Genomic DNA, 14,003 nt, shown 5'->3' with positions numbered 1-14,003 from the left:
CCACTAAGCCACCGTGCCCCCCATGATAATTAATTAACTATCTCCCGATTTTTGGATTTGAAGCATTGACGTAGAATTCTTATGAAAACAAATTCGCCAGTAGCTCAGATGCTCTGTCACCTCAATATCCCTGTGAAAATAACAAGCTGGCTAAGAGCTTTCAAACAGATTCTGGACTATGGAAACAAACCAAGGAAGCTTGTTTGACTTTTGAGGCTGTTAAATTTGGAATTGGAATGGAGACACTTTGTTGACCTTGTATGAGCATCATTATAGCCCAATTACTTGACAAAGAAAGGAAAAAAAGGACAAGCAACATGTTCCATTTGGTTCTTATAGCCTATTTTTTGGTGGTATGACTCATATTGATGTTGAGTTGTTGTTGCTCTTTCTGAAACAAGATGCATCTCAGGCAAGGCTTGGTCTGGCATTCATTCTCTCTTTCCTGTGCTCTATAATGATGCGTCTCAGATTTTTACCTCAAGTTTAATTAACAGGCAGCACAGTTCTAAAACCAGAGATGTTTGAGGTTCATCTTAATTTAGATGAACTGTGTTGCTGCCTTTGCATTTTTTCCCTGTACTGTATATCCTAATCAGAAGCAGTATTTCAATGCTAGCCATCCCGTGGCGTCAGATATTGTGATCATTAAATGGGTGGGCGTGTTTAGAGTTACTCTTTAGTAACAGATACTCAATTCACAGAGGCCATGTTATCTGATTTTACACCACTGCAGACCACTGTAAATTATTATTAAAATGCTCAGATTACATATCTCCACTGGGGAAAGTCGTGGCCTAATGGTTAGAGTTTGACTCATAACCCTAAGGTTGTGGGTTCGAGTCTCGGGCAGGCAATATCACGACAGAGGCACCGAACCCCCCCAACTGCTCCCCGGGCGCTGCAGCATAAATGGCTGCCCACTTCTGTGTTCACGGTGTGTGTGTTCACTGCTGTGTGTGTGTGTGCACTTTGGATGGGTTAAATGCAGAGAATGGAGTATGAGTATGGGTCACCGTACTTGGCCGTATGTCAAGTCACGTCACCTGTATTTATTTAAACAGCTGTCTAAAAGGTTTGAGGAGTCTTCTGATTGCAGGAATACTCACAGGTACCAGTGATGGATAACATGTGACAGGAACTAGTTTTATTTAAAGTACATAAATTCAGTGTAAAAAAAACCAAAAAGATGCATTGAAATGAATGAAACTTTTCATTTGCTTGACAAAGCTGCTTTGCTTCTAGGCAGTTGTTATTCTGGTTAAGTAAAATGCTCTATTCAATAATGTCAACACCCCAATACATGATAGGAACAGCCTTTTAAACTCCATACCGCTTCTTGCACCTAGCTTTCTGCTGTAAGGAAAACAGAGTTGGTATGTCCTATTAGATTAAAATAATGTTTGTCTTATAATACAGTCGACAAGAAAATCACACAACAGTAAAGCAGTCAAAACATGTCAGACATTTAGTAATCAATTTAGACAAAGTAATCCCCCGCTTCTTGTTTTGTTTATAACACCACAGGTAAATTTAGTGTTGCTATTGGATTGCCACGATTTCTGAACTCCATACGGGCGCCAAAAATGTTGCCAACCAGATATGTGCAATTTTATATGCAAAAACCTCAAAGAATCGGAGATGACAACAAACGCAGCCGCTGGAAAGTGTTCATCAAGGATTGTTCATTATTTAGAAAGAACTGAATATTTTCCCTGTGTGACTTTCTGGTGGGTGACCGTGAAGTCAGTCACTCACACAGCTTACTGCAGGTGTAAAACGGTTACTGAGCAACATCACGATGCTGATTTAAAAACGTAAGAAAGCTGCTTGACCGAACCGAAGGTGTTGTTGCAAACTAGGCAACGGTGTTGTACACCAGGGTTCTGGCATTTTAGATTGCGAAACCTTTTACTATTCATAATCCTCTGGATTTTGAGACCGCGGTTAAGATTTAAAGTTTCTTTATTTATATTTCCAGTTTTGGCATGTTTGTTCCATAGAAGGCAGTTCCATTTATTTTGCTATTGATGCTATTGCCCACTCAGTTTGTTCCAGCAAGGAGGCCAGGAATTTTGCAGTGTGGAAGCTCACAGTGTGATTTTATTCACAGTTCCATGAATTTCTTTGGGAAGTTATTGTACACAGCTGTAACACTTCTTATTTGTGTGATTTGTGAAGATACCAGGGAGGTCAGAGTGTCCTGAAGTACTAGTTGTGTGTTTGTGTTTGTTTAACATGCTCTTTTAGGTCTGCAGACAACCGTCCTTGAAAGGCATCTGTGGTTTGTTGTCTCCTGTCAATGAACTTGTAGAAGAGATGGAGATTTGTTTATATGTTGTTTACAATAGGCTGTAGTTAGTGCATACTGTAGATGGTTAGACTGTTTTTTTTTTTGTTTTTTTTGTCTTCTGCCTTATCTGTCTTGCCTGCCAGTGAAGATTATAATTGTAATGGTGTGTGACAGATGTGTCTGTTGGCAGAAGAGTTGCTGTTCATTGCTGTCAGTCACTCTCTGCTGAAAAGACAATATGTATTCAAGGCAATTTTTCTCCATATAGTAAGAGAAAGTAAAATTGGTCCATTACGTGTCAGGGATACTGCTGCATGGACAAGACTGGTAGCTGTAGCTGAAATTAGAGATGCTTGGTTTCTAGATGTCCAGGCATGATGGACTGGAGTGATCAAGCTGTGGAGTTTAACATACAACACATAGGCTTTTTCTCATTGCAAACTTGAGGTGGAATTTATCATTTGTGAATTTATCATTTCAGTGAAAAACACTCTTAGTCAATCGTACAATGGTCTGCGATGAACTGTGAGTATAAGGTGTCAAGATTTATTTTGTAATGGCATTCTGAGTCGAATTTCTAAGTTTAAACTTATGTCATTGATGTGTTAGTCGAACGTTTTGCTTTGTGACCCACAAACCCGTGCGTACGTGAACATTCATGTGAAGCGAACGGAAGTACGTCACTCCGTTGTGATCTTTCACCCAGGTGTCTCATTGGGTCTTAAATGAAAATGCAGCAAACAGTAAATGCTGTTTTTTGTAGCATAACCGTCGTAAGGTAAAATATATTTGCAAATTGGGCGGGAGTAGAAAGATCAGATTGATATCCGATTCGCCAAGACGCATTTATGTGGCCTAATGTAAATGGAACAGTTTTACCAAATCAGATAGCTATCAGATCAGAGAAAACACATGAAGTGACCAGGTGTAAAAATGCCCTAACTGAATAAGTAAGTGTACACTTTCAAATTAAGTGTCTGGCAAGTGTATAACAACAGAAATTGTGAAACAGCATGTCATGTTGTCGCTTCATTTCTCTTGTCAGTTAAATCCTTATCTCGGATTGCAATCTGTTATGTTCTCTCGGTTCTTCTTGAGGGGTTCTTTGGGTTCTCTGATTTCTGGTGGAAAGGTTTGTCTAGCAAAACTAGCATTTTAAGGTTAAGGAGATTCACAGAAGTGATTTAAGAATATTACACTCGTCTTTCAGGTGTACGCACGTGTACGCACACAACAAAAGGATTCAGTCATTGTTTGATTTTCCTTTTCCTCTCAGTGATGCACATATGTCTTTTGCCAAACCCCACTGATATATAAAACTCTGTGCATAATTGGTTTGAAGATTTCATTCCTGGTGTAAATATAGTTCTTTGTTCTCTAACATGATTAATCTTATTCATTACAGCTGAATAATCAACAAAAAAGTTATTGTAACAGATTTATTTGCTTTGCTGAAAGTCCTTGCTTTCCCATGTAATTGTCTCAGAATTGATGCCTTGATATTTTGCACCTCCGTGACCAGGAGCACAGTTTATTTCTTTTGATTTTATATTATTTTGTCCTAAGAGGCCATGCGTTATTCTATTTTTTGTGATAACGACAAATGGATTATTACATCATTTTATGTATTATTTATTCTAATATTTTTGTTAGATAAAATGTATTATTATACATTATTTATTGTTAATATGTAAAGGATTATTACAAACCAACTTTTGTTTTGTCAAGATAACGTGAAAATGAAGTCGTTATCTCGACAAAACAAGAAAGGAATAAAATATAATAACGCACGGCCTCTTAGGACTTCCATAGTTTTGCCTACAGCAAACAAGATTCAGACTGCAGCTGTTGCAGAAATGTGACACACAGCAACACTGAATGCATTGATGACTGAGGTTTGGACACTTTAGGCTGAATTGCCAATAAATTACAATTAAAATTCATTCTTAATAAGTTTGGTATTTTAACCAAACTGATTGTGTAGATGACTGTGTAGTCTCCGGAAACCATTTTTTGTTTTTGCCCCACATCATATTTCCCCCTTTTGACAAAAATGCATCTTGTAGCACTCGCATATATCTGTGTATTTTTTATTTTTTTGCCTCTATGTTCTGTTTTCTACTAGCAGAAGAGTTTTACACCCTACATCATCTGTGCACATTAATGGATCTGCCTATAAAAAGGTTCTACCATCAGCCAGACACGGTCCCTCAGCTGATGTTTGTAACGGAAAAGGAGGCACATAAACACCAAATGGAAAAGAAATCGTTTTTAAAGGTCGATAGGAGGGGCTCATTTTCTTTTTTCTTTCTTGTCTACCAAGCAACTACGAATAGCAAACAAGAAATCCGTTTGTCCCGTGTGTCATTGTAGCACAAGCAAGAAAGGTTCACTGCCTTCACTTTACATTTTCTTGACCCTTTCTTTCTTTCCCCACTGTTTTCTTTACCTTTTCTGCATTATTGTGATATTGCCTTCGTCTTCTACTTACGTGAGCCACAATCCATGAATACACAAACAGAATAAAAACCGAGATAGAATATTCATCATACTCAGTCTAGATCATGAATATATATATGTATAGCACAAGGATTTTATTTATTTTTTTTGGTTGTTTATGTTGTAGTTTTACACTATGTTGAATGGTTGAGAGGATATCATTGTGAAGGGAAAAAAATGCTTGTAAATCTATAGCTTTGACAGTTTGAGGCAGTACGATCAAAGGGGCTGGAGAATGAAGGCGATTGCTTATTATATGCAAAAAAAGAAAACTGTTTCTAGAATGAGCTTTACTGTATAGATCTCATTTGGCCAAAATACTCTGCCTAGCAGTATAGAAGGATTAGGTTAACATGAGATCATCTAGAAGTTCTGGGGCAGACAAAACATGTTTCACTCTACTGTGCTTGTATACGCAATCATGTTCTTACCTGAGCCAACTGTAGAGGAAAAAACACTTACAAATTAGGAGTGAGCAATATGTTCTTCAAATAATAGCTTGTTAATTGGGATATTTTCACAAAAACATGTTCGGTGACTATATGGAAAATCTAGCTTAGGGCTGGCAGGCAGTCGTGGCCTAATGGTTAGAGAGTCTGACTACTAACCTGAAGGTTGTGGGTTTGAGTCTCGGGCCGGCCACAACTGAGGTGCCCTTGAGCAAGGCTGTGTGTGTTCACTGCTGTGTGTGTGCACTTTGGATGGGTTGAATGCAGAGAACGAATTCTGAGTATGGGTCATCATACTTAGCCGTATGTCACGTCACAAAAAAAAACCCACTTCTTTGAGTAATTCGAATACGTTTAACTTTTAATACGTTTAGTCCATTCACTTTAACTACACATGGAGCACTGCATTTCCCTGCGTACCATTATTACCGATGCACAACTTACTAAACTCTGAACATGTCATGTAAACACGGACAACGAAAAACTAAGGAACAGGTAGAAAGCGGCGAGGGGCGTGGAGAAGGTTCAGGAGAAAGAAAAAGGCAGAAATTTTCCAAAGTTTGCGATCATTTCAAACTAAAACTCTGTACAGTGGGTTTTCTGTAAGACTGAAGTTCTGTGCTTCAACATCTCATCCAAAAACAGTCCGCTGAGCAGAGTCGACACAAGGTAACGTTAGTGTTCACGTTTAGCCTAAATTATTATGCTTCTTAGTTGAAGGCCCGTAAAAGTGTATGTTGGTTGTGGTGACTATTTGTAGTGACTATTTAAGACTGTAAATCAATATGGTGGTTAGTTATGATGTCCACAAATTAGCTACTTTTTGTGAAGGCCTAAGCGTCATTCAAGTTCATAGTCTCACTCTCTCTGACACACACATTCTCACAGCCTGACCATGATGCCCCTTGAAGAGAGACACACAGCTGCAAATATTGCAGATTGGCTTGACGTTATTACATCATTCCACCAGAGAATGTAATATAACAATTAAATGCTCTAAATGGGTTTAGTTGTCATGGTTATTAATGTATGCAATTTTAGCAACAAATATTTTTCTAAAAAGTAAGCAAATTAGTTATTTTCTCTTGCATATTTAGTATTCCACTTATCCGATTACTCGAATAATCGATGAAATAATCGATAGCTGCAGCCCGAATGTAGTTGTATTTATATTTCATCTCAATTCAGCAATATCACGGTAGCAGGAGTTGTTATACTGAATATCATCATGTTATTCAGCCATATGCACAAGGCTGCAGGTAAGCACAGCTGTGCCCATATTCACTGTAACAGCATGAATGTGAGTGTAATTGACATTTTTATACAGTTTTTTGAGTCCAAGAAAATAAACGTGAATTGAAACAGATCCCACAGATGCTAATCACCAGCTCTCAATGATTTGTGTATTCATGTTCGAGGTGCTTCTGGTGAAGTTGGCTCCACCTTCTTCTTTTTCCTTTCGTATTTTAATTCACAATTTCTATTCATGTTAAATGCTTTGTTGCCATTTCTACTGATATAACTAACCTTACTGTAAAAGCGGGTTTAGTCGCCAGAAATAAGCGCTTGTCTATTGCCGTCAGTGGACCGGAACTAACTATCTAAATTGCTTTTCTACATATTGCAGTTGATAAGAATTTCCTATTATGGAGCTATTAGTAAAATTGAAATTTTATGTAATGAGCAGAGACAAGTGAAATGATACAAGCGGTAAAGTGCAGCACTTTAAGAACGCTCCTTATCCAATCAAATTACCGGACTGGAACTAACTGCTGTCTAAAATAAATGTATGTCTTAAGTCACATCCTGACACAAGATGTCCAAATCACATTGCATATAGGATCATTTTACATACACACACATATAATATTACACATATTTGCAAACCCTGCCCAATCAACATCCTGCTCCAGCACTTATGTTAAGATAAGTTTGTCAAATAGCTTGTCGGCTCCTGACCCAGGTCCATGTCTTAGCTGACCCAGACACTCAGACACTTCTCATTTTCCCCACACGGAACATGTATGTTAGCCCAGACAACTGCAGGACACCAAAATGTTCCTGGTTTTTGGTCACCTTCAGGGTGACGAGCTGTTCTTTGTCTGACCGCCAGAAATGGCCAACATGATCAGAGGCCTTGGCAGGAGAACACAGACAGATGCTGTCTCTATCTGTCTGGACTGGCATACTGTGGCCTAGCATTAGATTAGCTGCACGTTTCCGTTTCTTCTGACTGGAAGCATGGCAGTTGTGAAATATTGCAGCGGTGGAAATAGCAGCTTATGTTCTGTTGTCCTAGTTTGTGATTCTTTTACGCCACAATGAAATACTCTGCCCAGTACAACAGGCATACTGTGGCCTAGCATTGGATGGCTGCACATTTCCTCTGACTGGAAGCATGGCAGTTGTAAAATATTGCAGCGGTAGAAATAGCTGCCTGTGTTCCGCTGTCCTAGTTTGTGATTCATGCTGCAATGAAATACTTTGCCAAGAACAAAGTTAACATCCACAGAGGTGATCAGTCTAAAGAGGGTCCATCTCATTTGTTGACAGGACAATGTTTAGGTATGTGTAGTTAGAGCATACAGTCATTCATTCTTTAAAACAAATATATTCATATCAATTTTTTTTAAATGAATCTTAAATACTTTTACATTTTATTTGACCAGAATCATAGCACAGTACATAGAACATTGCACAAGTCCTACAGGACTTCCTTAACCAACGAGCTTGCAGGCAATTACTGTGTTAACGCATAAACGGCAATCATTTTTGAATGCATTTTCCTGCACTTCACTAATCCGATTAAGGGAAAAATATGGGTCTGTGTGAGTCCATCAATCATTTGAATTCTTTCTAAATACATGAGAGATGCACTCTTATGCATGGTTTTTTGTGCAACACGCATCATCTCCAATTCACACAAGCTGCAATGCAGTTTGACAAACTGGCAGAAGATCCAAGTGTCTAGAAGATCATTTTCAGTGACCTCCATATCAGGAACAACAATCCTAGCGAAAGAGAAGTTAATGTGCTGGCCTGCACATTTTTAAGTGAAGTAATGTTTGACTATAGTACTTGAGAATGGTGAGGTTACAAATTGTGGGTGTAATAATACAGCATATTGTACTCTGGATTCAATAAATCAGACTGCATAATAATGTAGATTATTCTTCATGATTTCATTCTTCTATCATTTGCATAAACATTTAAACTAAAGCTCACAATTCCTCCTCTGAAAAATGCAACTTCCCTTTTTTATCTACGGTGGTTTACAGAAAAGTTCCTGTTTAAAGATTTGATTTGTATTTTCACTTATTAACTCATGAAAAGCAGCATTGTCTGTCTGTGGGTAGCAGCAAACAGAAACCGGAAGATCCTCTCAGATCCCTGAGGGTTAAAGCACTTCAGCTTTGTGGCCAGTAGACGGTGGACCGAATAGTTACAGTGTGATGAATCTGCCAACTGCTGTAAGTGCACATACAATGACACTAGTGCCATAAGCATGTATATACGTCTGCATTAAAGGTAGGGTCTCCGTTGTTTGAAAGCCAATGTTGACATTGAAATCACCAAATCAAACCCCCTAACCCAAATGGGTCCCACCCCTGTTTTGATAGCTTCGCCCCACACATACACCAGACAAGTATAACCAAAGTATAACCCAGACAAGTATAATGGCGGAACCTGTTGGGGCAGCTGACCGAGGGTATATTTTTATCAATAAATGAACTCAGTGAGTAATACTATGGTAATACAAATGGGTTTTTGTAGTACTGTGTGTTGTACCGTGAAAGGTTTATTACCATTTCATGCAGAAGACGTTCAGTTCTCTCCAGCGCTGGAAAGCTGATCCTATATTAACACGGGTCCTACTTCTTGCCTTATCGTAAGCCTTTCTTCGCTTTCTTTCTTTGTTTTTATCCTCCATGTCAATGTTAAAACCGCGTTCTTCTAATGTCACACGTGCGCACTGAACACTCTCTCCGGAAATAGACAAGACACGCCCCTTTCTGCTCATTGGCTACACGTTGTTTTTGTTTTGTTTGCCGCCCAACTCAGTTTTCTGAAGCATTTCTCAAACTATGGAGACACCACCTTTAAGATCACTCATTCGTGAACGAACACAAAACACAAACCACTAAATGTTCGTGTTTCAGCTCCTGATAGAAATGATCAGGTGAAAACCGCCCTGTCATTATAAATTTTCAGTTATTATAGTTGTGTGAAATAATAAATATGAAAATGAATATTTTCATAAGGCACATATCTTTAATTCATATTTTCGTACCATATTATATTGAATTATATTTAGAATTTTGTACATCACTGCACCCCTAATTGGCTGTCTGTTTGTTTATTAAAATACAGTGAAATAATGCCATGATGGTATCTAGCAGCAAACTCCAAGCTGAGCATCTGTAAGTAACCAGTTTCTACCAATTTGGGTAAAACCTTCCAGCGTTTGTGTCTACAATTTGAGTGAAAATGACTGCTGCTATAAACTGGATTAATTATGTAGGTTTATGGGCAGAGAGACTAATCAAGACTTAAATGCAAGTTAAATGTTAGCCCAGGATAAAACTGTACTATACCTGCTTCATTCAACCTCTGATTCTCACACATGCAGCTTTATTTGGTCTTTGTTAACACAATTGCTCTGAGTCAGAGCGAGTCTAGCATGTGACTAATGCTGACGGATGGCAGGAGATTACATTGGGATTTTTTGGGAGCAGAACCCGGAGACAGTAGGCCTGATTCACGGACTTGTACGCTTTTAAGATTTGGTCTTGAAGACTACAATATTGCTTTTTTCTGATCTTTAAACAATTATAGACATTAAATAGTGTAAATCACACTCATACTAGACTCATCAATGTCTCGGCTTGGACTGGGTGTGTGGCACAAATAAAAAAATAAAAGAAATATCACAGTATGATCGCCATATAGTTTTTTTTTTTTTTGACTTTTTTTATGCTACTTCTTTTTAAATTGGGTGATATTGACAGAGTGCTAAAAGATTTTAGAGAACAGTGTGGATTGTTTCCCAGCCTTGGTCTCCTGTCTATGGGCATGGAAGGCTATTTATTTATTTATTTATTTATTTATTTATTTATTTTGTACTTAAGTGTAACTGTGTCTTTGCCTACTGTTCCTCTGGTGTGCATGTACACGTGGTGTTATTTTTAAGAATGAGTCTGCTTGTATGGTTGCATGCAAGCAGTCAGTTACAATCCTTTTTTCCACAATTACATGTAGGCATTGGGCTGATACTCTGGAGAGCCTATCTATCTATCTATCTATCTATCTATCTATCTATCTATCTATCTATCTATCTATCTATCTATCCATCTATCCATCTATCCATCTATCCATCTATCTATCTATCTACTGTCTATCTATAAGAAGTGTAAATATATGCACTTAGTTGACCATGAGATGGTGTAGGAGCTCTTAGGGAGATGCAGCTGCTTTCTGCAGGAGTGTCAGGGGTTAAATGGTGCGCAGGAACACACCTGGTAGTCATACAATCCCTGAATGACAAAGCACCGAACAAGCCAGTGTGTGGGCTCAGTGAATAGAATACGTCTGGATCCTCTTATTGTTGTAGAGGAGGAACCAGCACGAGTCAGTGAATCATGTTACGTGTGATGGCAGATGGTAACAGGGATCTTGCCATAAAGAAGCATGTTTGGGGATGTACAGAAGCACAGATTTATTATTATTATTTTTTTTAATTTTAAGCTGATAAGCTGCCATCCATGTATGCTGAAATCTGTGCTGAAACGTGTCAGAGGAAGGAAACAAGAACATGAGTCGAGTGTCCTCCGCATAACTTTTTTTTTTATGGAGATGAGGGTTCGGAAATCGACAGCATTAAAGCTTGAGACGAGTAAAGACTGGAGGATTAGCATTGTTCCTGGCTTTGTGTAGAGCTTCAAGGACTACAGGGAGGATAGTGTCTGTATATTGCATGGTTGTATTCACCTGTTTTTTATTCCGACTTTATTCTTACACTTGATTCTTACACTACAATTCTCGATTTTATTTGCCCAATGTCTTTCATCCTAACATGAACGAGTGTAATATAGTTTTGCAGCCTGTGACGCCTCAGTACATACCAGTCTGTGTGTACATGCTTTCAAACAATATACATTCGTCTAAAGGTTCTACACAGCATGGAAGTTTGATTTACTTAGACAGAAGACGCAGTGTGATTTATTTATTGTTTGTGTCTGTTTGTACATTACACGCTGTCTTTGTTCATCTGTGACTTTCTATGTGTTATGAATCTGATGCTATAAAGGAATGTATTTTTTTTAAGGAAGATATGCCAGTGGTTGTTCTGGCTAACCCCTTATCCATTTGTCTGCTCACTTAGGCTGGGCCTGCATGTTCTGTCTATCAAGTATGATTCACTGCTCCAAAATTTTCCTTTGCCCTTTCCCCTTTAGTGAAAACACACCCTGTCACCCTGGTGTCCGTGTGTATATGTCTGCTTGTCTACCTCATCCCAAGGTTCGACCACACTGAGCCAGTGGACACATCCACACAGAAAATAAATATCCCACAGAATCTTGTCTTTTTCTCCTTTTATTTAAATTAGTTCATGTCATGTTGATGCAAACCAGCTTAAAGTGTTTTATGTGTTGAATTTTCTCAAATTTTCTGTTGTACGATCATGACGGGCTTGTTTTCAGTTTTTCATCCCTTGAAGTTACTACATTCACCTCCAATGCATGTAATGTCCAATGTAGGGGCACAAGGGACAAGTGCGGCCTACAGACAGACGCTAACTGGCTCACAAATTCTGTTTAGAATATAGAGTATAATTGGGGGCCTGCAAGCCAACGTGTTGCTTTTTTTTTTTTTTTTTCCCCACTTGCTGGTGGTAGAAGACTGTTAACACAGCTGTAACACAAGAATGTATTGTTTTCTCTGGTACTACACCTTCAAATGAATTTACAAAATAATATTTAGTCATGGCTACCTGGCTTCTGTGGCTATCCACAAATTAAGGCACTTCGAGCCTATATATTAATCATTTATTTTAAATTCATACCATATATGTATTTGACTGGCCCTCGGGTATATTGTGATGAGATGAAATCTCCGGCTGTTTAGAAGCCTAATCAGTATAATAGGTTTTTACTCGCCTCGAACAGTTAAAATGTCATTTTGGATGATCATGGACTGAAGCGATGATTTTGTAGGAGACTGAATCTGTGACAGAAGTGGATCATGTTACCACTATGAAGTGGATGAACAGCAAGTCACAAAGTGTTTTATTCTTCCTAAATCGCAGGGATTACAATTATTCAGTTGTTGATGAATTTTACTTAACGCTTTTTGTTCATCGGCATGTTGCACATCATCGGAAGTCTGTTAGAAACTTATTACAACAATCGTAGCAGCTATAAACAGCTATTTTATTAGGGTTTCTTCTTTCTCTGTCTTGAAGTCAATAAGATGAAAAAAAAATAAAAATAATGGCTCCCCACCTTGTTGTCTCTCACATATCAGGAAAAAACATCCTGTGTTGATATCTTGTTGGTAGATACAGCAATTCTTCCAGGATGTATAGTGTATACAGCAGATACTCCTTTTCTAGTTACAGTGCTGTTTCATATACAGAAGCTACCCATGAATCTCTTTCAGGACGTTTTTGCAACAAGCTTTGTTTAAACTAATTCATGTACCTGTACTGTGCACTATGCTCATCTGGCTAATACTTTTAATCCAGAGAAACTTAAATGAAAACAATGAAGCAGTTGAGGGTTAACAATTACTGCACCAAGCTGGCAAACAGAATGTATGAGAAGATTTTAGATTTAATTCTGATGCTACAGTCATGAGTTACATCATCAGTAAAGGTTATTGAGCCCATTACAGAAGCAGCCATGAAAGCTAATGCCAACGAGTTTATATGTTTTGGATCATGAGTGGATTCTTTCTTTTTCCACTCTTTGCCCTTTCCATCAGTTTGGTCGATTTTTGGTTTTAGGACGTTTGTGGCTCATCTCTGCATTTGTTTCTGAATTAAAGTCTGATCTTCCTTTTCTTAACTACTGATTAGTACTGCTTTAAATCTTGTGTTATGGCATCTCTATTTCTGCTCTCAACTGACGCTCTCAAAAGTCTTCTTCAAATTTTGTATTGTGAGACCTTTACTTTGCCCCGGGGTGGTTGTTGATATCAATGCTGGTCGTGTTCTGGTTTTTCTTCACAGTTCAAAAAATGTTTGTCAGCATTATTTATTTTATTTTATTTTATTTTATTTTATTTTAATACACTTTTCCAGGAAATGTCAAACTGTGTATTGGCTATGCCCAGTGATTGTGTAGTAGCTCTGATTAATTTCCCACTCTTTCTCAGTTTAAAAATATATTGCTTTTCTTTCAAAGACATCTCACTTTTCTTTAAGCTGATTTATGCTTTTTAACAACAAATGCAGAATAAACATAGGGCTACTTTTTAATCATATTCTCATATTTGTCCTGCATGTTGAATATTGTGGTACAAATTTCTTGTAATCTGAGGTTCAGACCTGAAATAGAACATCACCCGAAATAGACGGTATTGTGAGACATTCTTCTTCATCCAAGAGGTGACAATTCAAATAGATGTTTGATTAAAAACAACAAAACAGTGACCCTGTGAAGTTCAAGCCTGTAGTTTTCATTCAGTGTTTACAAAAAAAAAAGATTTAACAACCAATTTATGAATTTATTGGTTTGTTTGTAATATCCAATGATTTACAT

At 37.9% G+C, this 14,003-nt stretch overlaps 1 protein-coding gene across 1 annotated transcript in view; it reads left to right on the top strand.

Annotated features, from left to right (window-relative positions):
* The window catches only part of LOC132861162 (ubiquitin carboxyl-terminal hydrolase 22-like), a 43,906-nt gene that overhangs the window by 3,355 nt on the left and 26,548 nt on the right, over window positions 1-14,003 (top strand). The window lies entirely within an intron of this gene.

This window comes from Tachysurus vachellii, chromosome 18 (assembly GCF_030014155.1).
Source record: "Tachysurus vachellii isolate PV-2020 chromosome 18, HZAU_Pvac_v1, whole genome shotgun sequence".
Taxonomy (NCBI): domain Eukaryota; kingdom Metazoa; phylum Chordata; class Actinopteri; order Siluriformes; family Bagridae; genus Tachysurus; species Tachysurus vachellii.
Note: the sequence above shows the minus strand (reverse complement) of the source record. Positions and strands in the feature narration are given on the sequence as shown.